A 15,724-nucleotide genomic window follows, 5' to 3' on the forward strand; every position below is an offset into this window, starting at 1 on the left:
CAGACAGTGCTACTAGATTCTAAGTGAGTAGAAGAAAGGAAGTGGCAAATGTCACACAGCCATAGCATAACCACCTACTGCAAAGATTTAGTGGTCACTGGGACTGAGAGAATCTGCTCTAATTCACACTAAGTAAATTCTGTGGCCTTAATCCTTTACCAACACAATCAACAGATCATCTGGCACCTTTCCTGAGACTGTTGAAACTTATTTGAATTGTGCTCAGGCCACAGCTGAACACAGTGACATTGACAGAGAGCAAGTATTCTATGTTGCTGTGTGCACACCGTGGGCAGAGCATTCTGTCCACACAGAGGACTCATAAATAAGCTGCTGTGGATTGGAGGACTCTGGACACCATGTTAAGGAGGAGGACACCATAAGCCCTGTCCTCCTGTCCTCTCTTACCACAACATGTGGAAGGACAGACAGGCTCAGCTGTGCCTCTTTTCAGTTCTTCTTGCCTTCCTGCCTTCTTCTTCCATGCTCAATGGAGACCCGTGAGTACCTCCAAGGCCCTCTTCCATATCGCTCCCCTTCCAATCAAAATGCTACATTTTTCCTTTCAATATCTTCCCCTGAAAACCTCCCTAAATATTTTTTGCTTTTTAATTTTAAAATAACTATATATATATATGTTCTCCATATTTAATATTCCATGATTCTAGGTAATCTTTTGTTCCAACGCTAAAGCAACCAGTGTGTCTAAATGGAGGTGTGGTGTGATTTAGAATAGTGTACTTATCAGTGAACTAGCAGTATTTCAAATCCTTATGGTCAGAGACATTCTTGGATGTTGAAACTATTTAATCACTTTGAAAATAACAGTTTAAATTGCTGGCATTCTTGCTTGGAAATATGCAGCCTATAGACTAACCTTGAGACAGACAAGACTTCAGGCACATCAGAACCTGTGGATGTTTGTGTCCTAAAATAATATTACTATTAGGATCGAAGACCTTGTATTGAACTACCAGTAGAATGTGTTATTTGATGTCCAAAATAAACATATAATTAGGATTATATTGCTGAATGTGGTTTTTTTGTACCTGTAATCTGAAAATAGATTTAAGGTGGCAAAAATAAAAAGTAAGCTGATGATATTTTGGCATACTGTGACAGAGCAGTGACAGGCTAGATTTGTGGGGACAAAAATCTCTAATTCTAGGAAAAGGTGGAGAATGATTCCTACAGAAGCCTTTGACACTTGCTCAAGTGTAACATAGGTGAATCATACAAGTTTGAATTTCACAGACACATTATAACTCTTAGGTTGAAGAGTACCCAAAAACAAAACCAGGGTATTGAGTTATTTTTTAAGAATTTTAAAATGGTAATAAAAACAATCATTATAAATTTTTATGAATAGAATAATTATTTCTCCCATATTTTCATTAAAAAAAAATCTGGAACTTGAGTGCTGGCGCTTAGTGTCGTGAGTACATGCCATTCAAACCTGCCCTGGCAGCTCTCTGTGCTGAAGCTGATGATTGATTAGCTTATAATTGTCTTACCACTCTGCTATGCAGCAAACTGTGACAGCTGCCAAACTGTCAACCTGCCATCTCAGGCTGCCCAAACATGAATGATAATGGTTACTGTGATGAAACTCCAGTATAGCCAATAAAATCTGCTATCAACTGGCTGCAACTCCTTCCTTTCCAGAAAGTATATAGTGCTGGCCCCTTCCCAGCTCTACACTGAGACCACTGAGAAAATCTGCCTCCATCTCTACCATCTGAATGAGACAGTGACTGTCACAGCTTCCTTGATATCTCAGTGGGAAAGGAGACACCTGTTCGATGATCTTGTCTTTGACAAGGACGTGTTCCACTGTGTTTCCTTCATTGTGAGTACTAGACACTTGTCCTGATTTGTTTTATATACTTATGAACATGTGTGTGAATATGTATTTTTAGTATCCATACATATTTCTAGAAAAGTTTAATCTAGAAGCATATGTGTGAACTCAGAACAATACAAATTTAGAACATCTACCCAATATATAAATTTATTTAATAAGTAAATAAGTTTAAGATATTTAACTTAAATCATCCCAACCCAAAATGAGAAGAGTCAACACTTGTGTATATGTTGCTTTCCCACTGAATTCCCTCAAAAAAGAGCACTGGGCAGAGAAAGAAAGAGCTCTCCAATTCATGGTACTTCCTGCTAGTGAGGTAATAAATTCTGAAACAGCACTCCAGCTAATTAGAACCACATCTCTTATGTGTAATTCTGATATCCTGAATAAGTGCTGAGTTTCTTCTTCAGAACCTATCCTCGAGACATGCTTTCAACCACCACTAATACATTAACTTTCTCTCTACCTCAGTTTTAGAGTTAGAGCTAATTTTCTTTCATTTCTTAGAGCTAACTTGCAATCAAGATTGTATTTATTCCCAAAAAAGGACTGTGTTTCGTTGCTCACATAAACTCACATTGACTTACATAAAAAGTTCTATTTTTCTTTTCTTTATTTCCTGACACTGTTTTCCCTCCATGTAACATTTAAACAGAAACTGATGGACCCTCCATCTCTTTCCTGTGAGGTGGAAGGAGAGAAGGTTAATGAAATAATCTAAGAAATACAGAGTCAGATTGTGAAGGGTCTTGTGTTCCTGTTGTTCTCAGATCCCTAGATTATCCTCTTCTGAAGAGAAAGAGTTCCTCAACTTCGACATCAAAGGGCCAACACATAAATTCAGCAAAAGGAATACTGTGCTTGTGAAGAACAAAGAAAGTGTTGTCTTTGTCCAGACAGATAAGCCCGTCTACAAGCCAGGACAGTCAGGTATGAAGCTCCACAGTGGGCAAAGGAATCAAGATGTCATCCTCAACATGGCACGAAGAAGGCCTGGGTCTTTGGACCTCACTAGAAAATTCTCTCATATTCTCTCTCTCTCTCTCTCTCTCTCTCTCTCTCTCTCTCTCTCTCTCTCTTTTCCCAGTTAAATTTCGAGTTGTGTCTATGGATAACAATCTACACCCACTGAATGAGTTGGTGAGTCTTATACCTGTGGGTATTGGTGGGTTCTTCAAGACAAAATGTCAATGCAATATTGTAATTTTCAGCCCCTCTTAGCCATGAGTTGGTCTTTTTTTCTATTCTGTTCTTTTGTCAGTTTATACATGACATCCAGTTACTCTTGGCCATACTATGGCTTCCTTATATGTGAGTGTCTTATTTTGAAGTACATTATTGTGTAAATATTTCTAAGTTTTCTTTATAATTTGTGTAGACTTATACTGAATAGAGCCTTTTAGATGGGTCATGTTTTTCAGTCATTTCTTTTGTAGATTCTGTTACTTTGTGCCATCCTTAAGAAGTTCATTTCTAGTGTAACAGTGGTAGCACAGACTATTATTTTTATAACTTCATATTTAACACTTGGTTTCTTCCCTAAATAGACTCTTTTAAGAGTAAACTTGCATTTGAGTTTCTTGTACTCTGTGCTTAGGCAGGTTGTGGGTGTCTGTGTTAAATACCCTCTACTATAAATAGAAGCTTCTCTGATGAGAAATACTTTAATCTATAAATATTTTTTAAATATTTTATTTTTTGTATGCATATGAGCACACTGGTGTGTCAGACACACCAGAAGAGGGCATTTGATCCCATTACAGATGATTATGAGCCACTTTGTGGTTGCTAGGAATTGGACTCAGGACCTCTGGAAGGTCTGTCAGTGCTCTTAACCACTGAGCAATCTTTCCAGCCCCTAATCTATAAATATAAAGATAAATCAGTATTAAGAGGCTTAATACTGTGTCCTTTAGCAGCATAATAATAGTGAGATACTCCCTGGGACCTCTCATGCGTGAAACCCCAGGTTCTTGGCTCTACAATGATTACAAATGTGGAGACTTCATCTTGCACAGTGGGACTTATGTCCAGTCATACCATGGTGGGTTACTTCCTTGAAATTTGTGCTACTATTGCACCAGTGGGCAAGTCTTGTCCAGCTAGTGGTTCTCCTAATTTATAGGCTTTACAGCTGAGTGAAATTGTCCATTATCTTTCCCCTCTGATATTATACATAACATCTTCCAGCCGTACAAAATCTAGGCAGTAGGGATGATGGTTCTCATCTGTACTGTCTTGACAGTAGAATATGAAATCCTAAATTGAACATCTAAATCAGCCCCTTGCCTCCCAAGGCACCAAAATTATTGTGTCCAGGAGGAAGGGAATACTGTAAGAGCCAGAGGTGAATACTGGTAGAGGCAGAGTAAATGCAAGGGAACAATCCTCTAAACACAGCATGTCAGCTGCACACATGAACTTATATTTGTGTTAGCATGCACAAGTACATGCATTAAAAAAAATTAACCTGCATAGAGAACAGAGATGAACATCAAGTCTCACCCCCTAGCTGATGAGCTATTGTCATGACAGCTACTGGGAGAAAGTCAGTTTTATTTAAGAGTAGAGAACCTGCTAAGTTGACCATACTCCAGTGAAAGTTCACATATCTACAAATATATAGAATGCAGCACAAATGGGAAATAATGGATGGGAAAAAGGCAGAACACTAAATCAGCTACATTGGGAAAAGAGGTAGATCTGGAAGGGGTGAATGTCATCAGAAAATACTGTACAGAATTCTGAAAGAAACACTTAAACATTAAACAAAATATCAATCCACTTTTGCTTAATTTGTTCTTTACAAATAAGAAATTACAGTGGACACCATTCATTAAAGATTCTAAAAATTCTGTTTACCCCAATAATCTGTTGCATAATTTTGTCAAATATATGTTTTCCTTTTTTCTAACATTTATTCTTCTCACATAAAAGATATCCTGACCACAGCCTCCCTCCCTCTGCTCCTCCCACGAGTTTCCCCACAACTTCCCCTTTCCTCCAGATCCATTTTCCTTCAGAAAAAAGTAGCCCCCACAGTGATAATCAACTGAACAGACCACAACACGATTCAATAAGACTAGGCCAAAACCCTCATATAAATGCTGGGCAAGCAAACCTAGTAGTGGGGAAAGAGTCACAAGAGCAGGCAAAAGAGTCAAAAACACATCCACTCCCACACTTAGGACTCCTACAAACACCTTGAGCTAAACAAGCACAGCATGCATCTAGAGGACCTGCACAGACCCCAGCAGGCTCCATAATTGTCACTTTAGTCTCTGTGTGCTCTTATTGGTCACACTTTATTGATTCTGTGGGCTATGTTCTCCTGATGTCCTTGACCTCTCTGCCTCCTGCAATCCTTCCTCCCATTCTTCTTTGGGGTCTTGCAAGCTCTGCCTATTGTTTGGCTGTGGGTTTCTACATCTGCTCCAGTAAGCTGCTGGAGAAAGTCTCCCTGATGAAGACTAGGCTGGGCACTGAACTATGAGTATAGCAGGATATCATTAAGAATAATTTCATTGACTTTTCTCCCCTCGGTTAGTTATGTTTGGTTCTACACTAGGTCTCTGAAACATCTAGCTTCTTGTTCCTGGTCATCCAGGCTGTATGGGGCATAGACTTCCTCTCATATCTTGGGCTTCAAGCTAAACCAGTCATTGGTTGGTCACTTTCACAAGCTCTGAGCCACCATTGCCTCTGCCCATCTTGCTGGTAAGACAGGTGTGGATCAAAAGTTTTGTGTAGCCACCTACAGCCATGGAACAAGCAGGTGCTCCTTAAAGGGGTGCTTGAAATAAAAACGAGGCAGAGGGTGAAAAAAGATGAAGCCAAGACAAAGGATTCTGATCAAGGCTCAAGGTTTAACATTCAGCTTTCAATTTAAAGGGAAAGCCCCACCACCAAACCCCTTCTTGCTTCAGCCAGACATAGGTTTGGGAACCCATCGTTGGTCACTGCTAGAGATGGATGGGGAAACTCATCTTTTGTCACAGCCGGAGATATCTCAAGGCAAGCTCAGAAGGCAGTTATTCTTCTAAATTCCTGTAGCAGGCTGTACGTGCAGCCAAGGTGGGTAATTCCAACTAGGTCCTAATATTTTTGGTCTATTCTGGTAAACAAGGTCTTTCAGGCCTGCTCAGGGATGGGGTGAGGGCACAATTCCCCCTTTTTAGTTTTATTAAAGATGAGCAGTGCCAGCAGCTTGGACAGGGCACAAGATTTCATCCCATCTAGGGTAAAGAGTGGCCAGGCGACCATGCCTGGCTTACATTGGCATCTATATTGCTCCTTATTACCCATCATGGAGGAAAATATACATAGCATTATTGATGTATGCCTCGGTCTTCGGTATATAGGAGATCAAGAACACTCTTACCCATCTTTGACTAACTGGACATCTTTAGCACACTCTTTCCCATACAGTCCAAAGCCACATTCAAACCAAAGTACCTATGAGCATGCGCTCAATGCAGTTCTTCGTAGTGAAAGATAACTGCCATGATGAATAGCTGAGCTTGCTGAGAGAAATCCTGTGTGAAGGCAACCAATCTGTTTGAGATACAAGGTTCATAGGTTAAAAGCAACAGGATTATCCAAGCAGTGTAGAAAATAAAATTGAAAGCAGAAATGTTCCAGTATCTAATCCAGTTGCTGATTGGCAGGGATCAGATACAAAGTCTGGCCACCAGGTATTTAGTGGGTGGCTTTAAGTAATGATAAAAATAACACTTACTCTCCAATAAGAGTGGAGGCTATATGCCATGTTAAATCATCTGGCTGATAAGGATTTTGAGCCATCTTCATCATTAGAGTCATAATTATTAGGTTCAAGATTTGTGTCCTCTTGACGGACCAATCTTTCAGGCAGCCATCGGGCTCCATTTTTCTTTTGTGAAAAAGCACACAGAACCATGGCCCCAAATTAAAGCAGGGTCAGGACCATCCCATGTATTAATTAGGGGGTCTCTCCCCTTGACCCTGACAAATGAGCTGGAAGTGACTGGATGCCAGTGGCAACCTGCTGCAGACTGACATTTAGCATCAGTTTGCATAAAAATTAAAACAAATAAGACAAAAGCAAGGTGTGCTTTTGTTGACCTTGGAGGGTATAATTCTCCCTCTTTAGTTTCTAAAAGCCAAGTATTCAGAGTTCCTTGCAAAAAACAGCGAAGAAACACCAGTAGCTGCTCCTCCCACACTCAAAAAATTATGAAGATATTATTTTAAAGTTCCATAATATCTGTTTCACAATTCCTTGTTCTTGAGGATAATAAGGAATCTCAATGATATGGGTAATATTAAATTGTCACCATAACATCTCAAATGTTTGACTGCAATAGCCAATTCCATTGTCTATAATCTGATATAAAACATCAAGCATAAAAAAATAATGTAGGCAATAATTAATTATATTTTAGTTGCTTCTCTTGTTAAAGCAATTGCAACTAGAAAGCCTGAAAACGTGTCAAGTCACATGCATATATTTTAATTTTCCAAAATCAAAAATGACTGATATCTATTTGCCATAATTGATTAGGTATAAGTCTTCAAGGCTTAACACTATTATGAAAAATTTGAGGACACTGAGAACAAGTTTTTGCAATTTAACTTGCACACTTTCTAGAAATACCAAATTATTGTCTCAAGCTATTACTATTTTGATGATGTAAAGAATAAGATTGTACGGCCAAATGTTTTGTAAGGCCTGTAATCTGCCTGGTATACAAATCTGCTGTGGCATTGTCCTGGGGTCCAGGCAATCCAATATGAGCTCTTAAAAGTCTTATAAAGTTAAATAACAGTACATGTTTCTTAAATTAAGCTGTATTTGTAAAATTTGAGAATTAGCAATATTTAAAAGAGGAACAATTTTAAGCAATTATAAATCATGAGTTATATACTGGCTATGAGTATATAAATTGGAAGCTTGATTTTTTTAGCATTTCAAACAGTGGCTACAGCATGGAATTCAATTATTTGTGCTGAAGCAGGGGACAACTCAAGAAAATGAACATGTGATCTAATTATATATACTGCCTTCTCAATAGATGAGCTGTCTGTAAATACAATAAACATCTTTTCTATGGGCTGCATGTGCAATAAATTTACAGGAAATGCAAAAGCATGTGTAGAGGAAAACTATAACAACTTGTCTTTTGGATAATGATTATCGAATTTGCCTGAAAAGTTTGCACATGCAATAAGCCAAATATCAGTATTCTACAATAACCAATTTAACTGCTGTTTGGAATAAGGTATAAATATTTCATCAGGTTCTTTCCCAAAATATTTTTGTGATTCTGTTCTACAATTCTGTGTTAACAAGACTACAGCTTCATAATAGAGTATTAAAACTTTACTTGGAAATGTGGAAAGATGAATCCACATTAATTGCCTTTTTTGTTTGCCAAAGGGCTACTGTAAGCACATGAGTAGCAGTAATGCAAACAGCCAACAATTGATCACAGTCTATATAATTTATCTGTTGATAACTAACAGCTTACTCTATTTTCTGCAAAGCTATTCCTCCGTAATCATTTAATTGCTGAGGGGAATTAAGACTTGCACCCCCCTTTGAGAATATCAGAGGTTCACGTTCTCCTATGGTAAGCTTAAGATGAGGTTATTAGCTAATTAATATCTCTTTATTTATATATATATATTAAATGATTTCTTTAATGAAAAACTATGACAAAGTAACTGGAAACAATGAGCCATCTATTTATGATATATCAGGAATGAGCTAAGATAAATGCCATTGATGTTACGTTCTAAAAGAAAACATAAAATAAGCAGGCAACAGCATGCATGTGACCAAACTGAAAGGAAACTGATCAATGAAAAATGAAAATGATATTTGAGTGACAGGAAAAGTCAATTGAAGTCTCACAGAAATTTGGATTCTATCGCAAGAGTAATAGGAAACAATGACCAGTCTTAAGCAAATAATACAATTGCTCTGACAGTTTTCACAACTGTTCTCATTGTTGTGTCAAACAAGGACTGCAAGGAGGATGAGAGCAGACATATTCATGGGGCAGTGGGCAGGCAAAATGCATTGGCACATATAATGTAACATATAATTGGCACATGTAATGGTAACAATGGAGATGAACCAAAACTGGCAGATTTGAGAAAATCTAGAGGGCAAATAAATGTTAAAGAACAAGAAACAATCATGGATGGCTCTAATTCTAGGTCTATGATATAAGTGGAGGTCTATCTACATAGGTTACACATATCCACATTTGGGGCTGAAAAATCTAGGCACCATGTTAGCCATGTTAAATTTTATATATTTGCAAAATATCTAAAAGTATGTATGTGAAACTAAAGACTAAAGAAGGTTTTAGACAAAGAAAAAATTAGAAATATAATTTTCTTTTCCAATGAGGATTATATTCTTCAGTAAACAACAGAAAACTGAAATAGTAACTTAAAGATCTTTTTTCTATTAACATTAGCGGTTATAGCCAAGTTATAGGCAGGAATATCCGAGAACAAAGAAATAATGAGACTTAACTCTCTATCAACAGTTTTTTGTTATTGTTTTTGTTGGTTTGTTTGTTTCCAGAAACAGATACCTTCTTTCCAAGAATCATATTTGTAGTATAATTGAATCTTTAAATTCATGTGACTATATGAAATGATATGATTCCAGACACACCAGGAATGAAATACACATGAACTCACAGAGATAATAATTGCATATATGAGACCTGAGAAGTTCAAGCCAGACAAAATCCCAGAATGGAAATGTGACATAGGCAAAAAGACTAATAACCCCTAGCTGAAGAGCTATAATATTTGATAGCTGCTAAAAAGAAAAGAGTTAATTTTGTTTAAGGTAGGCAAGAAAGAGTTTTAGTTTTTGTTTGTTTGTTTGGTTTTGGTTTTTATTGTTGTTCTTGTTTTAAAATCCCAGGAATTGATAACTTGTTTTGGGTAGAATTATAGGTTTTAGCATAATCCCTGGCCTCTAGCTACCTTTCTTTCCAATATGTGGCAAGTCAAAATGTTTCCAAACATTCCTTCATGTCCACTGAGATACAGAACTATCATAGTTGAGAACAGCTTCAGTGAGGGGGAAATAAAGGATGAGTTTATGGGCAAGCAGAGTTTTATTACATGTTGCGCGTGTGCACTCACCAGCGAGGTCACACAAAATACCAAAGTTCTTCAGCAGATCTTTATTAGATGTTATAGAGGAAAGACCCGCTGGAAGAAGGCTGGCTGGTGGAAAACCGGCTGGGAGAAAGGCCCCGAGCCCCGAGAAGGTCCTGGTTAAATACCCCCTGGAGTGGTGTGTACATATCTGGTTGGTTAATTCCCCATAAAATCCTATATGCCCCGGGAAGGGCTTGTGACTTCGTGCGCTTTTCCCTCACACAAAGACAGTAAATTACAGAACTTGTGAAAGCATCGGATTGCCAGCGCTGTCTCTGCTTTCCACGGCTCTCTACATCTCCCCCTTTTTGTTTTAAATGAGAATCACAGGCACTGGCCATTTCCCGTGTCTTAGGCTAGTTGACGTTCTTCCATAGCCAGCACCAAAAAATGGTGAGCTCCCTGTCTTAGGCTACGAGGGTTGCACCCACACCTGGCATTCATTGAATGTGCGCCCCAGGTTGTGGCCACTCGTAGTGCCCGTCACCGGGTAAACTCACAGCTCGTGGTGTACCTCTGGAATATGGCATCAACCTATTCCCATCGTTGGGACCAATGGCAGCTGGCCTGGAGACGAAAAGATAGAGCTGCCCTTGGCCTGTCTGGTGTGGTACCAATATGACTCAAACTCAAGCCCGATCATGCGAATTCCATCATGGGGGAATAAGCGATCAAGGACTAATAGTTTAAGACGGTCTCCCTTACCCTACCAGGTGCAATGGAAACGAGTCCTCTGGGTGCAAGGGCTAAGGGAAACATAAAGAGATGCAAACACCCATCCCTGTGCAATGGAGTCACCTCCTAGGGATGCAAGGGCTGTTTGTCTCAAAATTCAGGTACCAGAGTTAAACAGACAAGGACCAGTCAGGCTAAAACTCCTCACCAAGCCAGTGCAATGGGCTGAGCCCTTGGGGTGCAGTAGCTGAGGATCTGTTTGCTGGCTATTTCTATAACATAGACAACCAGATTTCGGGAGATGAACCTTGTTCTAAGGCCACAAGTGCTTGGGTAATCATGGCTTTGTCATGTTTCTGTTGATCTCTGAGCTTGTAAACCAACCAGAGTATGAACACTAATCCGCAACACAGGGTTGTACCAAACAGGCCTACTCCCACCCACTCCTTAAAGAAAGAGAAGGCTGAAGAAATCCAGGAAGAAAGTCCTTCAGTCAGCGAAAAGTCTACGCGTGTCGAGTTGATGCCCATCACCGCTACTCGCAACTTCTCAAGGAGTTCATCAAATCCTTCTGACCATTCTCCTGTTAGGTAACGAGACAATTGTCTGGATAAATTAGCTGCTCGAGTAAAGTTTTCATATTGAACACTAGTAATACAGAGTGTTTCCAGTTTTCTTTCACATCTCAATTGTGTCAATTGAAAAAGAATGTCCAATCTTTCTTCTACCAAATCTAGGCACTGATTAACAATCATCAATCCGCCTTTCAATTCAGCACTCGCAGAAGTATGGATGTTGACTGTGTCTGCCACTGTAGCGGACAGCTGATTTAAGGCTGCTGCCGTTTGAACTTTGGTTGTCATAGCAATCCCAGCAGCTGTAGCTGCAATGGCACTAACTGATATTGCCATTATTATGGCTGCAGTTATGCCAAAGTCTCTTTTTTGTCTGAATAATGGTAGAGTAGAGGGTGTTTCAAAAGGAACAGGAACCCATCGTGGCACTCTGGCAACCATGGCACGCTTGGCTTGTCCAACAGCCCAACACTGAGACATCATGCATGAATCATTAGTGCATTCTTCAAATGAGGAGTTTGAAAGAATAAACAAGAAAGGTGGAAAGACACACACTGGGGTAGGTGAAAATACTGTTTGATTTACAATAATCTTGTTAACTCTAGTAATTAACTGAATAGGATTTGTCAACTGAGGGATCGGATCTGAACTCCGTTTCACCATAGTTTCATTAATAACTCTTGTAAAGGATGTTCTTCTTGCCGCTCCGCCCTGGAGAAAGGCTAGCGGGTTGAGGTCGGTACAACCACCATTAACTCCACAGAGTAGCCATTTGTGAAAAGGATTCATACTAACACTCTGTAGAAAAGGACCTTTTCTCATTATCACGTCAGCTCCAAGATCTCCCAACATATTGGGTGAAAAGGAAAAAGTTTCATTGGTATCTGCCCGTCGTGTTACTCTGGATTGGCAATCAGACCAAGGCAGAACAACTCTCTCATCTTCTAGACTACAAAAGGAAGAGACCTTAGGTTGACAAGGATGCTCTCCATCAATAAGTTTGGGTGATAAAACTGTTCTATCTATCCAAATGGCTGGTTGTAAAAAGGACTGTGAGAACTCTTTGACATAACTATTGTCCTTTTCATTATTATTCTTTTTGGTTGTTAATTTAACCCAGCTTCTCTTTTCATAAAACCACCCCAAGGTTCTCTTCGAGAGAGTTATACAGTCTCCTGTCTCAGTAGTCTGAAAACAGAGAGAACCCCGTTCAGGCAAGGAACGATTTTCTCCCAGGGGGGCGTGCGTTTTATCATAGGGAAGATAAGGCAGCCCCATGGTTTTATTAGTTGTAAGAAATCTTGGAAACACCATGGCATCATGTCTAACAGGTATGGGTTCAGGAAAAGCAGATAATATAGCCCATCGTTGTTCTCCCCATATGCTAGGAACCCAATTCTGGAGGATCCAAATTAGGACTGGAAGCATCTGTAGATGAATTCTTCGGGGTGTCATCTTCAGTTGTCACGAGCCTTCACGTTAGTCACTCTGGTAGCCAGAATGGATTGTCTTCTTCCTGCAGAAAAACACAAACCGCTCCCCTGGGTCCTATTAAAATAGGATCCAGGCCTTTCCATTGTCTGGTCAAGACGTCCTTCCACTTGACCATCTCTTTTGGCCTATCAGGCTCTAAACAATGACGGTCAGCAGCCGAATGGCCCTGACTGTCCAAATTCAAAAAATTGAGAGTAAAGAGTGCTATAGAAACGGTGACTCGTGGCACTGAGGGTAGAGCTTCCTCGACTCCCCCTTTTTGTTTTAATAGATAAGATTTAAGAGTGTGATGAGCCCGTTCTATAATGCCTTGTCCTTGAGGATTGTATGGTAGACCTGTCAGGTGAGTCACCTCCATTTGGCGATAAAATTATCCAAACTTTTGAGACGTATAAGTTGAGAATTTTAGGCTTTCCCCAGGCACTCCAGGCCTCAAGGCAATGTTGGATAACATGTGTTGCCTTTTCTCCCTATAAAGGGGAGGCAAAAATAATTCCAGAACAAGTGTCAATAGAATCATGTAAATATTGAAATCTCCCAAAGGATGGGATATGGGTAACATCCATTTGTCATAATTGATCACGTGTAAGTCTTCAAGGCTTAACACCATTATGAAAATTGAGGACACTGAGAACAAGTTTTTGTTATTTAACTTGTACACTTTCTAGAAATATCAAATTATTGTCTCAAGCTATTATTATTTTGATGATATAAAGAATAAGATTGTATGGCCAATTGTTTCTATATGGTCTATAATTTGACTGGTATACAAATCTGCTCTGTCATTGCCCTGGGTTCTAGGCAGTCCAATGAACCCTTAAATGTCTTATAAAGAAACAGTACATGTTTCTTAAATTAAGCTGTATTTCTATAATTAACTGTAAAATTTGAGAATTAGTAATATCTAAAAAGGCAACAATTTTAAGTAGTTACAAACCATGAGCCATAGCCATATCTGGCTATGAGTGTACCAATTGAAAGTTTGATTTTTCAGCATTTCAAACAGTGTCTACAGCACCTAATTTAATTATTTGTGTTGAAGCAGGGGAAAATTCAAGAAAATGAACATGTGATATAATTACATATAGTGCCTAATAAATTGATGAGGCATCTGTAAATATAGTAAATATTTTTTCTATGGGCTGTATGTAAATTTATAGGAAAAACAAAAGCATGTATAGAGAACAACTGTTAACAACTTGTCTTATGGATAATGATTATCAATTTTGCCTAAAAACTTTGTCAAGTAATAGGCCAAATATCATTATTTTCCAATAACCAACTTAATTTTTATTTGGAATAAAGAATTAACATTTTATCTAAAATATTTTTAGGATTCTATCTTACAATCTTGTATTAACACTGTAATTGTTTCAAAATAAGATGTTCAAACTTACTTGTAGATAGATGAATCCACATTAATGGTTTCTTTGGCCAAGGTCTGTTGTGAGCACATGAGTAGCAATAATGTAAACAGCCAACAATGTATCATGGTCTAGATAATTTATCTTTTAATGACTAACAGCTTATTCTATACTTTTACAAAGCTATCTATCCCTCATCAGTTAACTCTCGAGGGGAATTAGGATTTGTATCTCCCTTGAAAACATCAAACAGAGCTTCAAGTCCTCTTATGGTAAGTTTAAGATGAGGTTTTAGCCAATTAATATCTGTTAACTTGATTTTTAAGAATCATTAAAAGTAAACCAATTTTTGTATGTACGCCTGTAAGCCAGAAGAGGGCGTTAAATCTCACCACAAATGGTTGTGAGCCACCACGTGGCTGCTGTGAATTGAACTCTTAATATTTTTAGTTGTGTGTCCAGCCTTTAACGGCTGAGCCATCTCTCTAGCCCCCATTATCCATTCTTATTGGAATTTTCTGTGTCACAATCTGTTTATGATGTAACTGAATTCTCAAATATTCAAAACTCATTGTTCTAGAGTAAAGGCGTACAGAAAAATTCTTTTTAGAGATATCAGTTAACAAAATGAATAAAATACACTGACAGATTTAAATGTTTAACTTCTGTATTAAAGCAAAAACAAATTCTTATGTAAGACTATTAATCATTCTTTGAGGCAGCCTTTTAATGACATTGTTTCATGGGCTCTCAAGAATCACTAATAAATTCATTGGATTTAAATCTCATCACCTTTACCAGGATGTAAAGGAACAATAAAAAACAATCTTTTAAATCTATAATAATTCTATGTATTTACTAGAATGGTAACTGACGTAGGCAAGACAGGCTGTAATGTCTCATTAATTTCATAAATCTTAAATTTGAACTTTGTTTTTGGTTTAACTGAATAAGCAACTCTTTTTAGCTGAGTGAGGTTATCAGACAAACGCCAAGTTAAAGGCACTCTTGTCTTCTAATAATTGTTACATCAGCCCCAGTATCTATTAATTTTTATTGGGGAGAGCAGCTTTTACTGTATGAATGTTTTTCCCAAACATTCGGAGTCATTGCCATAGCGGCAAATCTCTCAAACTTCATGGCTGTAAAATTAGCATCAAACCCATGCTTTTGAACTGACTCAGCAAGTTCCTTAATAGAAGTATATTCTACTGATGTGTAAACGCAACTTCTTTTCACAGCTTTAAACACTGGAAAGGCTTGAAACATCTTTCCTTTGTTTTCCTTTGAAAAGAGTTCTGTGCAGCGCCCGCCTGCGTAAGGTGGGGGAGCGCGCAGCACGACGGCTCGGGTTTTCACTGGTGGGGGAGCTCACGCACGCACGCGGTTTCTAATCCCCGCCTCTCTTTGTTCTCTATTCTGTGGAGGCAGCCGCCCACGTGAATGGTATCTTTCCACCTCAAAGCGGACTATTTTTCCATCTAAATCCTGTTCCCACTTGGAGGACCCAGACTTCCCTGACTCAATTTAATATAATTTCAAACTTTGCAATTCTTCAACTGGATATAGAAGCTTTTTCA

At 38.6% G+C, this 15,724-nt stretch overlaps 1 pseudogene; it reads left to right on the top strand.

The window, feature by feature from the left end:
* Positions 1-414: 414 nt before the first annotated feature.
* LOC114615389 overlaps positions 415-15,724 on the top strand; it is a 75,187-nt pseudogene continuing 59,877 nt past the window's right edge.

The sequence above is a fragment of the Grammomys surdaster genome, unplaced genomic scaffold, assembly GCF_004785775.1.
Source record: "Grammomys surdaster isolate TR1022 unplaced genomic scaffold, NIH_TR_1.0 126660, whole genome shotgun sequence".
In the NCBI taxonomy this organism is placed as follows: domain Eukaryota; kingdom Metazoa; phylum Chordata; class Mammalia; order Rodentia; family Muridae; genus Grammomys; species Grammomys surdaster.